This window comes from Hoplias malabaricus, chromosome 14 (assembly GCF_029633855.1).
Source record: "Hoplias malabaricus isolate fHopMal1 chromosome 14, fHopMal1.hap1, whole genome shotgun sequence".
NCBI classification, from domain to species: Eukaryota; Metazoa; Chordata; class Actinopteri; order Characiformes; family Erythrinidae; genus Hoplias; species Hoplias malabaricus.
The window spans coordinates 17,007,821-17,027,526 of record NC_089813.1 but is presented as its reverse complement, the minus strand read 5'-3'; the positions used below and the strand labels follow the sequence as shown (position 1 = coordinate 17,027,526).

At 39.9% G+C, this 19,706-nt stretch overlaps 2 pseudogenes; one reads left to right on the top strand and one right to left on the bottom strand.

Annotated features, from left to right (window-relative positions):
* The first annotated feature begins 401 nt into the window (after positions 1–401).
* LOC136665593 (protein FAM200A-like) lies at positions 402–2,646 on the top strand (annotated as a pseudogene).
* A 15,544-nt stretch (positions 2,647–18,190) lies between these two features.
* Positions 18,191–19,064, bottom strand: LOC136666323 (uncharacterized; annotated as a pseudogene).
* Positions 19,065–19,706: the final 642 nt, after the last annotated feature.

Below are 19,706 nucleotides of genomic sequence, written 5' to 3'. Positions count from 1 at the left end.
GTTACACGGGCAGGTCAGAGTCAATCAAAGGGCCGTATGCGGCCCGGGGGCCGTACAATGCCCAGGTTTGCTCTAAAGGCTCAGCACTGCAGATAACACACTATATAACTGCAAATGTAGAGGGAATACAGGAGCAAAAATAACAAATCTTACCTAGTCTTCCTTTAAATGTTCTTTTTTGTGTTGGTACCACCTTTAAAGCCTTTCTTCCTGAATTGGATCACCAACTTCTACCAAGCCGGTGGCATGGTGGCTTAGTGGTTAGCACGTTCGCCTCCCAGTGCTGGGATCTTGGGTTCAAGTCCCATCTGGGTAGAGTTTCCATGTTCTCCCCATGACTGCGTGGGTTTCCTCCGGGGTCTCCGGTTTCCTCCCACAGTCCAAAAAAAAAACAAAAAAACATGGAGGGTAGGTGAATTGGCTTCTGGTATGTGAATGAATGTCTGTATACATGTGTGTGAGCCCAAATATGGATTAGCGCTCTATCCTGGGTTAAACTCTAGTGCCCGATGCAGTCCTCCAGGTGGACGGTGGTTCCTGGTCGAGAGTATGCTGTGCGCGTTTGGCTGCCGCTTCTCACCAGTGTGTGAGTGTTCTGAGCAGTGTGGATTGTAAAGCGTCCTTGTCTAGAAAGGCGCTATATAAGTGTAAAGATACATACATACAAATTTACATCATTTGGCCAGAGCAGCTGTGCCAACATCTGGTGAGTATGTTTTCAAATTCTGAAGGACCTGTTGCAGGACTGGTATTGATTTCCTTCTTTAGTTTCTTGAAGTGGCCATAGAAAACTATGTTAAATCCGTGCTTCCCTCTAGTGGTATAAAATTTGGGTTTTGTTCTGGCTATGTCCTTAGAACAGTGTTTTTCAAACTCTGGGTCACGAGCCCAAAAAAATGGGTCGCTCAAAAATAAATTAATAAATAATTAAAATAAATATATTTTTTCACACTCACAAAAACAGTTGTTTTAACAGCCACATCACGAACGACCCCTAGTGTGGGCTTTATAACAGTGCTGCAGCTCAGATCTGTTGAGCCTAGTTGCTGCTGTTCAAATGTTTTATTCAGAATAATAATATCGGAGCTGAAAAATGAATAGGCCAAGTGCCGATAGCATAGAAAGTTCTTTTCCAGAAAATGACAGACTGAGACTGTGGCTCCAGAAACAACTGAAAAGGTGTGCAATCCTTAAGAGCAAACGGGAGAATATTCCAGGGGAGAAGGCAGTGACCTACAAGCTAATCGCGTAGCTGCTGAGCCAGTCAAGAAAAAACAAAAAAACGAGTGCTAGGGTCTATAAAGATTAATTTTTAAAGTCTGGATTTGTAAACTTTCCCAGTGCAAGTAAAGATGATAAGCAAATGTGCCTTATTTGTGGTGAAAAGCTGGCGTACAAAAGTTTGAAGCCGGGAAATTTACAACGCCATTTAACCACCAGATAACAAACAGATTATAATATCCAGATTACAAACAGCCAAAAATCTTGCTACTCAGCTGGATGAAAGCACTGATATTTCTGCATGCGCCGACGTTGTTGGTGTATGTGAGATACGTTTGGGAAAGCGAATTTGTTGAGGACCTCTTTTGCTGTTTGACACTGCCCTCAAGAACCACAGGTGAACAGATTTTTGAACAATTAAACTTATATATAACAACTCATGGGCTGGACTGGGTTAACTGCAAAGGTGTGACAAGCGATGGGGCAGCCTGCATGGAATCATTGCTTTATTCACCATAAAGCACTCGGAGGAAAAAGAATGCCACCAGAGATGGAATTAGTGATGAAAGACATTGTAAAATTTGTCAACTTCATCAAAGGCAGTGCTCTCAACAGTCGTCTGTTCGAGAGCTTTTGTTCTGAAATGGATGCGCAGTACACGCATCTTTTTCACACGGATGTCAGACGGCTGTTGAAGGGTATAATGGTCAGCAGAATTTACGAGCTGAGAGAAGAAGTAAACACTTTTCTCTTGGAAAAGCAGTCAGAACTTGCAGATTTCTTTTCTGATGAGAAATGGCTGGGCTGCTAACTATGTCATACATTACTGACAATTTTTTCCATCCTAAATGAACTGAACCTAAAACCTCAAGGACATGGCTGTTTTTTCAGACACTGTGAACAAATTCAAAGTTTTCAGAAGTCAATAAAGTTGTGGCAACTTTGAATCAAATCCCAGTCTTTCTACATTTTTCCCAAAATGAACAAGCACATAGAGGAAACGTGTGTTTTAAAGAAAGTGGTTGCTGACATCACACACCTTATTAAAGCACATCTGGAAGGACTGGCACGCACTACTTTCCACCTGGGAAGTTTGATGATCTTTATAATAAGCGGTGGGTGAAAAATCATTTAGAGTTTGAAACCCCAGAATCAATAGCATCATTAAATCTAACCCCCCTGGAGGAGTCAGAAATGCTTCAATTACTGAAAACACTCTACAAAAATGAGAAATTATCAAAATTCTGGATTGGCCTCTCAGATGACTACCCACTGCTCAGCAGAATAAGTGTTTTATTACTACTGCCTTTCACAACAACATATTTGTGCGAAGTGGGATTCTCCGTTCTAACTCAGATGAAGACAGAGCTGAGAAACCGACTGAAAGCTAGTGCTGATATGCGTGTTGCCCTCTCTTCTTGTTAATCACACACACACACACACAAAAAAGTTGGGACACTAAACAAATTGTGATTAAAAACTGAATGCAATGATGTGGAGGTGCCAACATCTAATATTTTATTCAGAATAGAACACAAATCACAGATCAAAAGTTTAAACTGAGAGAATGTATCATTTTAAGGAAAAAAAAATGTTGTTTCAAAATTTCATGGCATCAACAAATCCCCAAAAAGTTGGGACAAGGCCATTTTTTACCACTGTGTGGCATCCCCCCTTCTTCTTACAACACTCAGACATCTGGGGACAGAGGAGACCAGTTTCTCAAGTTTAAAAATAGGAATGCTCTCCCATTCATGTCTAATACAGGCCTCTAACTGTTCAATCGTCTTGGAACTTCTTTGTCGCACCTTCCTCTTTATGATGCGCCAAATGTTCTCTATAGGTGAAAGATCTGGACTGCAGGCTGGCCATTTCAGTACCTGGATCCTTCTCCTACGTAGCCATGATGTTGTTATTGCTGCAGAATGTGGTCTGGCATTATCTTGTTGAAAAATGCAGGGTCTTCCCTGAAAGAGATGACGTCTAGAGACGATGGGAGCATATGTTGTTCTAGAACCTGAACATAGTTCTCTGCATTAAATGCCTTTCCAGACATGCAAGCTGCCCATGCCACAAGCATTCATGCAACCCCATACCATCAGTGATGCAGGCTTCTGAACGGAGCATTGATAACAACTTGGGTTATCCTTGTCCTCTCTGGTCCAGATGACATGGCATCCCAGTGTTCCATAAAGAACTTCAAATCATGACTCATCTGACCACAGAACAGTCTTCCATTTTGCCACACTCCATTTTAAAAGACCCCTGGCCCAGTGAAAATGTCTGAGCTTGTGGAGCTTGCTAAGAAATGGCTTTCTCTTTGCACTGTAGAGTTTCAGCTGGCAATTGCGGATGGCACGGTGGATTGTGTTCACTGACAGTGCTTTCTGGAAGTATTCCTGAGCCCATTCTGTTATTTCCTTGACAGTGGCATTCCTGTTTGAGGTGCAGTGACGTTTAAAGGCCCGGAGATCATGAGCATCCAGTAGAGTTTTACGGCCTTGACCCTTACACACAGCAATTGTTTCAGATTCTCTGAATCTTTTGATGATATGCACGGTTGATGATGATAACTTAAAAGTCTTTGCTATTTTACGCTGGGTAACACCATTCTGGTATTGCTGCACTATGTTTCTGCACAACAATGGTGGAATTGGTGATCCTCTTACCATCTTGGCTTCAGAGAGACACTGACACTCTGAGAAGCTCTTTTTGTACCCAATCATGTTGTCAATTGACCTAATTAGTGTTAATTGGTCTTCCAGCTGTTCGTTATATGCTCAATTTCCTTTTTCAAGCCACTTATTGTTACTTGTCCCAACTTTTTTGGGATTTGTTGACACTATGAAATTCTGAATCAACATATTTTTCCTTTAAAATGTTACATCTACTCAGATTAAACTTTTGATCTGTCATATATGTTCTATTACGAACAAAATATTGACATTTGCCATCTCCACATCATTGCATTCAGTTTTTATTCACAATTTGTTTAGTGTCCCAACCTTTTTGGAATCCAGTTTGTATATATATATATATATATATATATATATATATATATATATATATATATGTGTGTGTGTGTGTGTGTGTGTGTGTGTGTGTGTTTGCCTGGGTCGCGTGAAAACATCATGGACAAAATGTGAGTCACCAGAAAAAAGTTTGAAAAACCTTGCCTTAGAAAACTCCAGATGTAAAAAAGGTTGGAATACTAATTATTCCATTAAATTTAGTTGTATGATCTTAGAGGTTGTTCTGGCTTTTTTGGGGGGTGAATTCACTGCTGAACAATATACTACATAGCAAATGATACAGTAGCTGTCTAAAATCTAATGTACTTTATTTATTTATTTTTTGTTAGTCTATTTTAATATAACATGTATGTGCAGCTTGCCCTGTGAAGGACTGGCGCCCCCTCCAGGGTGTATTCCCACCTTGCCCAATGATTCCAGGTAGGCTCTGGACCCACCGCGACCCTGAACTGGATAAGCACTTACAGATAATGAAACAGATAATGAATCAATGTATGTGCAGCAGGTAGTTTTGCAATCACACAGCTCCACACAGACAATTAATGAATGTATATATTATTTCTTATGTGGCTATGCCAATATAACATCAGATCAGCTACTACAATAATGTGCTATGGTAAGATCATCTCTTACTTACCAACACTTAAATTTTCAAAAATTACTTTGATGATATATAATGCTGCAATAGGTCCTCCAATATAATGTAACTCAGATAACCAAAATTCCAAAAAAAACATTTAATTAATATTATTATTATTAGTAGTAAGCAACTTTTTATCGTTAGCAAAATGTCTAGGAAAGCAAAAAAGGGACAAAAGCAAATGTATTTTTTAACATTTATTTTTTTCATTATCACCTTAATTAATTCTTTATAGCCACTACACTTTTAATCTGTGGCTAAACCCACATTTTTTGTCCCTCACAAGTGATAGAAGAAGAACCAGTTTTGTTTCTTTTAAAATTTTGAAAGGATTTCTTTTTGACTGTACAGTGTTTTATAAGAGTAAAGACCATTTTAGACTTATCACTGTATTTCCATATATTTTAGACACTTCTTATTTCAGCTACTCCAAAGTGATCATTCAGCTTGGGTAAAGACAATATAAAATAAAATGGAATGCTCTGCTGCACATAAGCCTAAGATCACCATTAATAATGCCTAAAGTTGGCTAGAGAAGTATAAAGCCATTAGGCATTAGACTGTGTAGCAGTAAAACAATCTTTGATTCACATTGGATGCAACCATTGATTCATCTGGTTTGACCAGAGCCAGTAGAAAATGACACACTGAAATGCATATACAGAGTTGTACAGATAGCCAATCAGTCTCCCAGTGTACTTATGGGCGGAGCATCTGGGGCTGAGGGGAGGTATCCTACCCACTGCCAAATGTTACATAGTTTAGTTTCTGCAGTGCTATATCCAGAATAGCAATGACAATGTTCTGTTTGTCTCTATTACAGGTCAGTGGAGGATCAATGTAATTTTAAGGTTAATATACTATGTGGTGTTACTTTAAAATCATAGTGACAAAAGGTTTTGTTTTTCACCCTCATCAATGTTTTGCGATATTGTAAGTGGGGCTGGAAAATCTAGAGCCCAAACAGAAAAAATAATTAATTACTAAATTACAAAAGCTTTGATGACAAATAATACCATATCCTATTTTAAAGGAACAATCTGTTATACTGACACCAAGTGAAAATTCGGAACTATAATACAGTTTCAAAACAGTAAAGAGAGCTGCCTCCTCCCCAGATGTAAAGCTCCCCCAGGTTGCCAGTCTGAGGAAAACTTAACAAACAAGCACGACTCTAAGAACTTCGGACCATAAAAGGTAAGAAATATGTGCCATAATCAACACACATCAAACCTATGCAAGAAAAAGACAAAAAAAACGTGATCGAGCGGCCGCCATTTCCCTGCATTTACAAGCCTTTAATGTCCAAACACCCCAGTAAAGTAAAATATTTAGACTGGACAAGGCTGATTACTTATCGATTTCACTTCTACCATAAATGTTGTTTAGGGGGCAGAACTTTGCTTCTTATTCACAATTTTCGTATTAAAATGAAAATAGCAGCTTAATTTGCTTTAAAACTACACTTTTATTAAATTGACGGAAAAAGCCAAGCTCGCTACGGAAATTCTTGAACGCAACCGTGACGTCACTGGTGGACAACAGCTGAACAATGCCGGTAAAACACCGTTATGACTGACTGTTATGACAGTATCTAGCTAGCTAAATAACCAACATTATTCATGACAATAGCCTGGCAATAAGCTAAACTCATTTAGAGGTACCGTTATTTTTGTAAATGTGATCGAAGTTGAACTCGAACGACACTATAAACCTCCGTAATGCAGCCAAGTATAATCTGAGCCACCAAGTTTAGCAAGTCAAGCTAACGTTAACTAACACCAACGAAAACAGGCGAAGTGTACCTACCCTGTTTAGCTCCATGTATGCAGAGGATCCTGAACACCTTTCGTTGGTTTCCTTACATGGCCATATTGTTGGAAAAGTGCCAGTGAAATGAGCACTACAGATAATGGAGTGAGTGGATGGTCCCTTCCAAAGTGCCCGTTTAAAATTGACAAATTTAGTCAATTTTGGGATCTTTGGGCCATTTGTGCACAGATGTCCCACTGCACATTGAATTATTGACGCCCAAAACAACACACCTTTTCGTCATTTTGCATTAAATTAAGTGCAACTTATAGAGTTCTTGTCCACCATTAACGTCACAGGCAAGACGCCTATTAGAGTTTCCAAACACCGTTGGGAGGTGGACCAACAGTCTTTTCTTCAATTAGTAAGAAATAACATGTTTTCTGACTATCAATAAACACAAGTTAGGAACTCAAATTCCACTGTATTTATTTGTTTCACACTTTCATATAGCTGGTGCTTAGCCTTTAAGCAGCTAACAAAATTATATCTGCCCACACACAAATAACACATGCCGGTGTAACACCAAATTCTGTGACCATCGAATTGTCTGACACTAAAGGGCGCTACTTCATAGCTTTGGCATAGGGGGTCACAATTTCTGACAGCTGCCATCAGAATTTGTGACCCCCACTGAATCTCCATCCCAGCTAGCAAGATAGATCTGGGCCAGTTCTGTTTCAGGCTCCACACTGTCGGCTGGCTGCTTAAAAATAAAAGACAAGACTGGTAACTGTCTGGAAAACGATGTAAAAAATAAAAATTAAATAAACAGAATCAACATTTTAACATATTAGACAGTGTCGTGCTGAAGGGTGGAGATTGCTATTTAAGTTTTTGAAGACGACTGGACTGGAACGATATCATTAACACGAATGAACTCTGAATGAGAAACCGGAAGGTGGCAGAAGTGAACCGCTGTAAAACCACACAAGAATCAAATCAAATCAAATCAAATTTATTTATATAGCGCTTTTCACAACTGATGTTGTCACAAAGCAGCTTCACAGAATTCCAGTAAGACAAAGATTTGACATGAGATGTAAAAACAAATGTAAAACCCTCAAGTGAGCAAGCCAGGGGCAACAATCCTGAAACACTGGCATCCCTCTGCTCCACCGTCAACAAACCTGAGTGATCGCGAGAAGCGGCGGGACGACAGCACCAGCATCTCAGTTTACTATAATTCCCTGTGTCCATGGACCCCCCGAATCTGCCGCCTTTATCTATGGGGGAGCATTAGCTACTGTTGTAGAAAATAATTTTATTACTTTGTGTTAGTGGACAAATATCCTTAAATGATTAGTTAAAATTAAGCATTTATAATTGTGTGAAATCTTGTATCTTATATGTACTCATATGAATGATTAACCAGTATTTAATCATGCATTTAAACAGTTTAGAATCTGTACACTAACTGGCATTTTGACTCAGTTTTTACACCTTTCTAAATTCTTAGACTTCTAACATTGAACAGATCTGCACTTAGGCTTTTATCATGCTGATATAAATTACAAGTGTTAGCTAGGACAGCTGAACTTTAGGGCCATTTTGACCTGAAGTCCATTAGTGACTCCTCTAAATTTTGGTGACAGAAAAGGAGGCTTGGGAAAGGAAAAGGTACTAGTCAGAAGGGCATGATGAGTGTTTTGGGGTCACAGGTGCATGGAAAACTTGCACGCGAGAGAGCTGAGTACTAACATGTCATATTATGCATATTAATATATGTTAATCAGCTAGAAATGCCTCACCACCAGGCTATACGTCATCTGGGGTATAACTGTGGAGTCAGATGGGAGAAGACCTCAGAACTTTATTGGGGAAGGCCATTAGACGGGTTTCTTATGTATTAGTTCTCCTGGATCCAGTATTGTTAATAAATACTTTGATTTGCTTTGAACTTCACTCGACTGGTCTTTGTAAAACTTCCAGAACGAGCACGCCTCCCCGAGGAGGAAGGTTCTATTTTGGAACTTTTTGATATTTTCTAAATTTTAATTACTTTGGGAACGGTCCAAAAAGAACATTTTAATCTTCAATTGGTGACCCCGGATGTGTGGAAGTGTGAGAACAAGACCGACTTCGGATTCCTTTCCACTCGCGACCGCAATGAACTAAGGTGGGTGAGCAGACCCTGTTTTATTCAAATTCTGCATATTGGAATTTCAAAATTAGAGCGGTGCGGAGGTCTAAAGGCGGTCTGGAGTGAGGTAATGAGCAAATCAATTTATTTTAAATATGTTTTTATAATTTTTTATCGGGGGCGGCACGGTGGCGCAGCAGGTAGTGTCGCAGTCACACAGCTCCAGGGGCCTGGAGGTTGTGGGTTCGATTCCCGCTCCAGGTGACTGTCTGTGAGGAGTTGGTGTGTTCTCCCCGTGTCCGCGTGGGTTTCCTCCGGGTGCTCCGGTTTCCTCCCACAGTCCAAAAACACACGTTGCAGGTGGATTGGCGACTCGAGTGTGTGAGTGAATGTGTGTGTGTCTGTGTTGCCCTGTGAAGGACTGGCGTCCCCTCCAGGGTGTATTCCCGCCTTGCGCCCGATGATTCCAGGTAGGCTCTGGACCCCCCGTGACCCTAAATTGGATAAGCGGTTACAGATAATGGATGGATGGAATTTTTTATCGATTTATACATTTGGGGTTGCTTGTTTATGGAATTTAAAATATAATAGATGGAGCTGTACCCATCTGAGACAGAGTGGTGGCGTCCTCCATTCGGAACCTGACGAGGTACCGAATTAATTGCTCGGTCTAAGGGTTAGTCCGTGAGAGTTCGTCTCCTCTAAAGTATATTCATATGCGGAAGTTGTTCCCGCGAAATAAATAAAAAATAGGAGCGGAAGTTGTTCCCGCAAAATAAATAAACAAAAAAGGAGCGGAAGTTGTTCCCGCACATTTTATATTAATATTCGCGGATGTTTTTCCCGCAGATTTATAAGATATTGAGCGGAAGTTGTTCCCGCCAGAGTTTGTGGTGTATTTTAATGAAATTTGACTGTGTATTTTGTGTGTTATTATTTTGTGGGGCTGTTTGCATGACTGTTGTGTACGTTTCTGCTCGCTAGAGGGCGATAGAGGAGTGTCTTGCTGTGTATGTGTATGTGTCAGCTGAGTGTGTGTCTCACCCCCTCCTTTTTCTCTTCTTATAACTTTGTCCCTTAGTCTGTAACTATGTATGTGTGTCAGCTGAAAAAAAAAACAATTTTTTTGGGGAAGAAAAAGGAGAAAGCGGGGGACTGATCAACCCCCTTTTCTTCTGCGGTTGCCTTTGTGTGTTTGTGTGGGGAGAACTCTCCATGTGCTGTAAAGACCCATAAATTTTATGTGGGTGTGTTTAGAGAAAAGGGGGGAAAGGACACCTCTGCCTAGAGAGTGTCAGAGATAGAGTGTGTTTAAAGAAAAAGGGGAAATGTGATAAAGAATGAGAGATTTAGAAATTAATAGGGAAAGAAATTTGTAATGGTAAAAATTATGAGCTTCGTTCAAGGACAGTTATTTAAAGAATATGAACCTCAATAGCATGAGGGGTTTGTTTATTTATGACAATGAGCCTGAACGGAAGACGTTTTTAAAGTAAAATATATAAAGTAAAATAAATGAGCTTACTTGGAGACTATACATTAAGAAAATATAGACAATGAGCTCCAGAAAGACGTTTTTAGATGTTGAGAATAGGAGAAAGGAGAGCAAGGTGTAAAGCTGAGGAATTAATAGGGTACATTGGGGAAACTGTAAGGTTTAAACATGGGAATTAAAGGGAAAATTGTTACTTGAACACTTGCTCTAATTTTGAATCTGGTTTCTTTGTTATTGGGGTTAATTTAGACTTGTAGTGGATAAAAATATATTTGGTATTTTGTTTACTGCTTATTGTCCTAAGAATCTTATTTTTCCGGTTCAGTTTGCATTTGACGGTGGTAGTTTGTGTTAAAAATTTATTTTCTGCCTCGGTTTGAACTTTTCGTTCATCATAACATATTTTGTAACTTGCTTGCTATTTTAGTAGTTCTCAAAATTTTGTTTTCACTTTTTTATAATATATCTTGTAATTTGACTGCTTATTGATGGTGAGCTGATCATGTTTATTCTGTTCGCTTGGAAATAGATACTCCACATAATAGGCACGATGGTGGCTTGTTGACTGATAAGTGTGTTCGGTTATATAAAATATAGTCTTTGGTTTTTTCTGTTTATTACAAATTCTATTTCATATATTGGTGTGTATTTGCGTCTGACTAAAGAGCTTTTTCGGTTCGTGGGCCGATCTGATAATTAATGTAAATTAGGCTTGGTTTGCTTCTAATTCAATACTGTGTCTGAAGGCATGCCTATGTTTTTATACACCTGTGAAATTCTTCACAGGGCTGAGGGGGTTCTGCTTTTCTTGGCTGAGCTTGAAAACTTGACTTTAAAACTTTTCTTTTCTTTTTTATATAAACTGAGCCGGAGAGCGCTAAGGGGTGCGTGGGCGCTGTCTGGGGGAGACCCTGGGAACCTGTTCTGTGAACTCTGAAATTGTGATGAAACCTAGCGGTGTTAATTGATTTGCAATTACAGAGTGAACTAGAACGAAGACCCATTCAGGTAAGGTCCAATTTTTTTAATCAGCTCCTTACAGACAACATGGCTATTACTAGAGATTTGCATAATGAACTTAACGCCATTTACGGCATGGGGAATTGGGAATGGAAACCGTTAGTTCAGCAAATTGAAATAATAACTGAGGGATTGAAAAATGGAGTAATAAATTTGAAAAAGCAGGATATTGTGCACAAAAGTGTGCTCAAGAGATTTGATGACTGGGTTAAAACACACACAGGGGACACTGTATCTTTGAGAACCTGCATTAATCAGTTGAAGAGAGAAAAGGAGCTAATATTACGTTAGGCTGAAGCAGAGGTTAGTAAGGCTAGCCTTTTCCAAAGAGCTAAGGCAAAGCTCTTAACAGCTAAAACGGACCTTGCGGAGCTTCTAACTATTAAAATAGTCTTCCTGAGTATGACAATACAGCTTGTTACATTGAAAACACTAGGTCCGCCACGGTCGAAGGCTCTTTCACTCACTGCCGAGAACACGCAAGTGGAAACTGAGTATACAAAACACAAAGGGGAGGAGCCTACAGCTCCGCCTCCGCCATAAAACTTAGGCCTCGTCACACCACCTGACAATATCCTGTTGTTAGTATAGACTCAGGCACAGTGAGTTTACGGATGGACACCGAAGGGAGGGGCTTTGCTTGTGACCAGGCAAGCCATAGAGTCACACACACAAAGGGATACACAGAAGATCCATTTTAATTGCGAAAGCCACATGAGTCACTTTTAATTCCACACACAACTATGAACACTGACTGTTCTGACATTATAGATGACACGGGAAAGCATGTAGAACAGGATAAACCGCGCCTTGTCAGTAAACAAACACTGACAACACCATTTAAGAACCCGATGCCACGTAAAAATAAACAAAACATCAGGATTAAAGCAGATTTAGAGGGACATGTCACAACGGATGACTCTGACCAAGATGAGGGACTTATAGCAGATGATGAGGACAGTGCGAACGGACGACGTGGTGGTAGACGGATGACTGATTTGAACAAAACATTGCGTGCCATGGAAGACCTCATACTAGAAGAAAAGAGACAATTGGAATTAAAACAACAGACTTTAGAATGTGACATGCATACCTCAGACAAAACGGACATTTTGAGACGAAGCACCAGACCCCGACACCCGCCTGACAGGTATAGGACTGACACTAACGTCGGCACTATGCTTCCATTAGTGGCCACTAGTACAGGAACATATAAATATGTACCATTAACACTGACTGATGCACAGACTTTGGTCGATCAGCTTCCGCCTCTATGTAGTGGAGCGGCTGCCTGGATAAGAAAGCTGGACAGTCTGACAGGTGGTATGACTATAGCACTAGGGGATTTTAGAAATATTATTAAAAGATCAACTACTTCCATGGAAGCAGCTGAAATAGAGAGACAGGCTCAGACATCTACTCAACCTAACTATGATCTTTTCTATATGAACAATTATAAGGAAAAATTAGATAATATAGACAAGGAGACAGTTAAGTTACAAAGAGACCTACTAACTGTTCAACTAGCAGAAGCCAGGAAATCTATAAATGATAATAAAAAGCAAGTCTGACACCATGATGCCTATGACTGCAGTATCACCAAATATTCAATCACCTCAAACATATATGAACACACAAACATATATGCCGACCCAATCAGGGCCACCACAAAACCCACCGTAAAATTATGGACTAATTCCATATTTCCCATATCAGCCCTACTCAGGGGGCAGGTGGCGGGGTAATGGTAGGTGGAGGGGCAGGGTCCGCCGCCGGACCGGGGCGTGCCTAAGATGTGGAGCTTTGGACCACTGGGCAGACCGACACCAGCTATCCACACCAGGCACCACACCCACAGGCGGCACCAAAACCGGAGCCATCACATCTTTCTGCTGGCCAATACAGCATGGAGCCGTGGGGTGGACATTGACGGGGCCCAGAGGAGCACCAGGACAGCAGGGCCAGGGCAGAACCCATGCTGTCATTAACTGTGGGGGACTCCGAAATCCTTTTTCTGGTAGACACGGGAGCCACATGGTCAGCCATCAACACAGTATTACCCACACATCTGATGAGCGAACACACTGTGCAAGTAAGGGGCTTCTCGGGGAAACCTACATCACTGCCAAAAACAAGACATTTGCCAGTCAGTACTGGTACACAGACTGTGTCACATTCATTTTTAATTGCACCACAAGCACCCTTGAACATTTGTGGTAGAGACTTGTTGATGAAAATGGGAGTCACTATTTTATGTCAACCAGATGGGATCACACTTACGTGGTTGGACGGACACAAAACTGTGGCAGTGGTGGGGTACACTATCTGATGAGACCTCAGCAGGATGAGTCGGTAGACATTTATTGGGGTTTAGTGACTGGACAGACGGACCCGTCACCACGACTCATTGCTTTGTTCCACCAGTGGTCGCCTTGGATTACAGCCATGGCACCCTATGTCCCTCCGCCCGACACGTTCCATGTCACCCTGTTCTATGATGTAGGGGGAGATTTAACTTACTATGAATCTTTTCAAACAGAATTAGAGGGCACACAGTGGTCGGTTGACACCACAGGGATTTATGTGGGTCCTGAAGGGGTGGCATCTCCTGTCTCACTAACACCACAACAACATAATTGGTATAAACTGTCTGACACGGCAGCACCACACATTTCACTAGCTCTCCATCCGAGACACGAGGCCAAGCAGTTGGGCCCTATGGTAAAAAGAGCAAATGAGGCCACGGATTGGGTCCGGACCCAGCTGCCTGGTGTCATGTTTTCACTACCAAAAGATAAACTAAACAAATGAGTTTTTAGCCTAGATTTGAAGATTGCGACTGTGTCTGAGTCCCGAACATTTTCTGGAAGATCATTCCAGAGTTTGGGGGCTTTATAAGAAAAGGCTCTTCCCCCAGCTGAGGCCTTCTGAATTCTCAATGACGTACAATTCTTACAATGACGTATTTCATTGTAACTTTAGATTTTTGGATACATAAATATTTTGGTATCGCTCAAATGTAGTTAACATTGTTAATGTTATGTACGTTATTCTATCATTTGCTGTATGTTACATACGTAATATTGAACCGTTTTTTTTTTCAAATGACAAACTTTAGCTAGGCTAACCTGTTTAACTCTAGTTAGCTCCTTTTTCCCCCTGACACAGAAAACACTTAAATGAGATGACAATCGCTCTTACATGAGAATTTTAATTTTAGTAATTATGTGGTTTAATGGAGTATTTTACAAGACGATGCTCATACCTCAGTATAAAAAATAAAATAAGAAATAAAACTGCTTAAACACATTAAGAAGGCGTAAGGTACTAGCTCAGGGCTGGTTTTTGGTGTAATTTAATGTTTAAAATTATAATTACACATACAATAATCTTTGTCAGGGGGTAGCACTGATTTTGGGCTATTGATTAATGGGTTGAAGGAGGTTATATTGAAAAAGATAGAAACCCATTTATTGAGAGAAAAAAAATAAACAAAATCTTGTGAAGTAGTTTATTTTTGGAGCTGTGAAATTATATAAAATTTTCAAAATTAACTGAACATGAGCTAATTCATTTTTTTATGTAATTGTGTAAAGATGGACTGCAGCAAGAAAACTAGTGGGGCAGTGAGAAATGCAGGTGTCTGAGGTGACTACACTTGAGTGTACTTTCACTACACTGCACGTCCTGAAGGTCCCTGTTGTCCAGTTCAAGTTCAAAGAGTTTATTGTCATTTGCACAGTAAGGAACAGGTTCCATGTACAATGAAATTTTTTCTTTTGCTCCTCACCAAGAATGCCAAATGGAAGAGTAAATACAACGAATAACTGGATAACTAATAAAGTGCAAAGTTCACTGAGATTTTATACATGGGTGAACGGTAAAGTGAACAAGAGCTATAATCAAAAACAGCAATAAGTAGAAACAATCGTTTGTGTGACAGTAAATGACAGAGGCATGTAGGCATGTAAACATGTTGACAGTAAAGTGCAGAGTTATTTCTGAGGTAGGTTGAAGAGTCTGATGGCAGTAGGGAAGAAAGAGTTATTTAACCTAGTGGTTTTGCATTTGACACTTCTGTACCTCCGGCCTGAGGGCAGAAGTGTGAACAGTCCATGCTGGGGGTGGATGGGGTCTTTAAGGATTGAGGCAGCTCTCCTGCGGACTCTCTGGTGGTAGATGCTTTGCAGAGAGGGTAGTGGAGTCCTGGTGATGATCTCAGCAGTCTTCACTACTCTCTGCAAGCGTTTTCGGTCCATCACAGTTGTGCTGCCATACCACATGGTGATACAGCTGGTCAGGTGGCTCTCGATAACACAGCTATAAAAATTTCTGAGGAGTTTGGTTGACATTCCAAATTTTCTCAGCGTCCTCAGGAAATACAACCGCTGCTGAGCCTTTTTGACCAGCTGCATGGTGTTCAATGTCCATGCAAAATCCTCACTGTTGTGGACGCCCAGGTATTTAAAGCTGCTCACCTTCTCTACTTCAAGCAATGAACAGTGGCTGATGAGGTCTTTTCTTTTTCCTCATATCCACTATCAGCTCCTTCGTCTTGTCTGTGTTGAGGGTGAGGTTGTTGTCCTCACACCATGCTACCAGCCTGGTCACCTCCCTCCTGTAGGCCTCTTCATCTCCATCAGTGATCCATCCTATCACTGCAGTATCATCTGCGAACTTGAGGATGATGTTGTCCTTGTGATAGGCGACACAGTCATGGGTGAACAGGGTGTAGAGGATGGGGCTGAGGACACATCCCTGTGGAACCCCAGTGTAGGTGGTGATACTGGCTGAAGTCCTGTTGCCAACCCTGACGGACTGGGGCCTGCCAGTCAGGAAGTCCAAAAGCCGGTTCTTGCGGAGGGGGATGATGGTTGTGGTTTTGTAGCAGGTTGGAATGATGCTCTGGCTGAGGGACAGGTTGAAAATGGAGGTAAGAAAGGAGACTCTTCACGACACTTTCAAATGCACTTAGAAATGCATTTTCTATTTATTGATTTTATGTACTGTTTGTAAATATTGCAATTGCTGTATGTTTACATTGTGTCAAGGTTGTATGAAAAGCACAGTTACTGATCTCATTGCATTGAATGTACAGGTGCTGGTCATAAAATTAGAATATCATGGAAAAGTTGGTTTACTTCAGTAATTTAAAAAGTGAAACTTGTATATTATACTCATTCATTACACACAAATTGATATTTCAAATGTTTATTTCTTTTAATTTGATGACAATAACTGACAACCAATGAAAACCCCAAATTAAGATGTCAGTCTGTGTGTAGAAATAGAAATAAACTATTACAACCGGTATTGAGCCAGATCTGGGCAGAGTCTGGCACTTATGGGGTGCTTCTGGCTCAAACTCGGTCGTGGTGCGAGTACAAACATGTATTAATACCAAACAAACTATGGAGGAATTTGCATGGACTTGCCTGTACTACATGTGGGCCTTTAAACAAGTAAGTGCTGAGATTGGTTTAATGTTTTAATCTATTTAATATCTAAATATGATGTCACCAAAACCTACATACACTAAGAAAAATAAGAAAATCACACATGAACATTTAACAGGAAATAACATTGACATTGAAGGCAAAATAAATAAATAGCCACAATGTCTCATTTGCATGCTTAAAACAATCCCATGCACTCCAGCAAGCAAAGTTTAAATTTCATCATTTGTAAATCCATATTTGAAATATTCATTCATCTCTTCTGACTTTGTGATTAAAAATCCTTAAATATTAAACAATTATAATAATTATTTATTCTGATGGCTTTCTCATGACCTAGTTTTCCTTGAAGTGGCATCCGCCATTTGCATAGAAACACACACATAGAAAAAAAATGTATTCTATGGAAATTATGCCGCCACAATGCCATCCTAAAAACACAAAGTCCCCACAGACACAATAAATTATAACCATACACACAGGACTATAAATTAATTAGTGTACAGGCCAGTAACAAAAAAATAAAATATTAAATAAATAAACACATAACACATCGATGAGCACAGCATGGAGCCAGTCCACGGCGGGTCTTTTTGATTTATATCGTTTGTTTTACATTTAGGATTCACTGCTGTCTCAATAGCCATGATTCATGAATTTCAGTGAATAACGCTAAAAATTATTTAAATACATCTTTTTAGATTTTGTATTATTATTGACACCTGGCGTCTTCATTCTTTGTTCTAATTATTGTTTCTGCTGGTATTAAAATAGTTTTATATAAACACTAATGTAAATATTGCTGCTTTGTTTGTGTTTTTAGCTCTTGCATTATTTAAAGTCGCCATATCAATATAATCTATGAATCCAGCAGGTAGTTATATTGGTTCTAGAAAGTGACACATTCTGAGGGCATATAAAGAAAACATCAACTAATTTCAATCATTAGTATTGTTGCAATCACTATGAAAAATAAACCATTATGAGTAAGAAGTATACTGACAAAATGTTAGCATCGTGCTGTCCACTGTGAATTCCAAGAAATGATCCTCCACCACTAACAATACATCTGTCTGTGAGAAAAATAGAAGATGAAGGAACTATTTGGAGACACAAAAATGACCATAGTCACAAAACCGGTTTAAATATTATTGCAGTGATCGTCACCCAAAAACCGAAGTAAAAAAAAAAAAAAACCTCACAAACGAAAATAAATGAAATGATTTTTAAACAGCACTAGTGTTTAAATTGTAACCAGATAAAATATTATTTCTTCTCACATGTGAATCAGATCAAATTTGATATTATTACAAATCTTATTTTTATATTAAGATGATTATTTTTTATCATTTTAAATATTGATGTTACATTTATATTGGCATTTATGGGATTTTACAAAGTCCCATAAAAACAGAATAAGGAGACAACCATTTAAAAATGGCAGTCTGAAACATTCAATAATCCTGAGGATTTCAGTGGCTGATTAAAATTTGCTACCAATTCTTTCTCAAAGGCCCACACCCTTTTGTCAACAAGCAGCTGGTCTTTTGTAAGACCCCTCTGTCGAGCTACTCTAACATGGACAACATAACACATATTAACAGGGACCCTATAGATGTCTTCAGGGGTTTGAAGTGGGTTATGCACTGATGTTTGCAACACACTCCTTGGGTCGACAATCATCTTTGCAGGGTTAAACATCTTAGTTGTATCAGGTTCTTTGTAAATATGTTCCAAAATATTAACACCAGGAATATCTTTCCATTCAGGCCTTTTGAAATGTCCAGTTTCTTCAAACTGTCTAGGGAAATCTAATTCTCAGTGATAAACACACCCACATTTCTGTGCTTTGGCTGGAGAGTCTCCATCAGTAATTAAAGGTTAGCGTGTTTGTAAGGCATAATATTCTCCTCTATGTCATTCAGGAAAATATATCTGGACTGATACATATTTCTATAGATGCATTCATTGAGTGTTACGAGCTTGCACACCTAGAAGCTTGTACATCTTCATGCTTTGGGCAAATTGCAGAACATTATTGTAGGCCCCAAAAAGGCTGGAGACACAGACAGTGGAGTTGAACCGAAATGTTTCATGTTCCACTCTGTTCTTTATCGGCAGGAAATCCATATTGTGAACATCTGAGATGTTTGCTGTTGTTGAAACTTTTGAATGTCTTCTCCCTTCAGTACGTCTGAAGCCCTAAAAGCAAAATGATCACTGTGAAGTCAGCAGCTTCAGCAGTTTGGCAGATATTGTCAGTGCAACAGATGCAATAAAGAGGTTGCAGACTGTCTCGTTTCATTATCTGGTAACCGACACAGACACAGATAAGTGGTATTCCAAAAGAGGCCGGCTCAGACTGAATATTTGTTCAGGAAGCATGGTTATCCCATATCCAGTCAAGTTACTGGATACATCTGAAGTGTCCTTAGCTATTCTTTATAATAATAAAATCTATTCTTTATAATAAGTAAATACATATTTTATTTATGTATTGCTGTCACAATGAACAACAACAATATTATTATTCATCCTGAGAATTATTTAAATTTATTGTTGTTGATAAGGCACTGTGAGTGTGTGAGTGAATGTGTGTGTGTCTGTGTTGCCATGTGAAGGACTGGCGTCCCCTCCAGGGTGTATTCCCGCCTTGCGCCCGATGACTCCAGGTAGGCTCTGGACCCCCCGCGACCCTAAATTGGATAAGCGGTTACAGATAATGGATGGATGGATGGATGATAAGGCACTGTGGCGCAGCAGGTAGTGTTGTAGTCACACAGCACCAGGAACCTGGAGATTGTGGGTTTCAGTCCTGCTCCAGGTGACTGTCTTTGAGGAGTTTGGTGTGTTCTCCCAGTGTGTGATTGGGTTTCCTCCCACAGGAGGAAATACATGTTGGTAGGTGGATTGGCAGCTCAAAAGTGTCCCTAGGCGTGTATGTGTT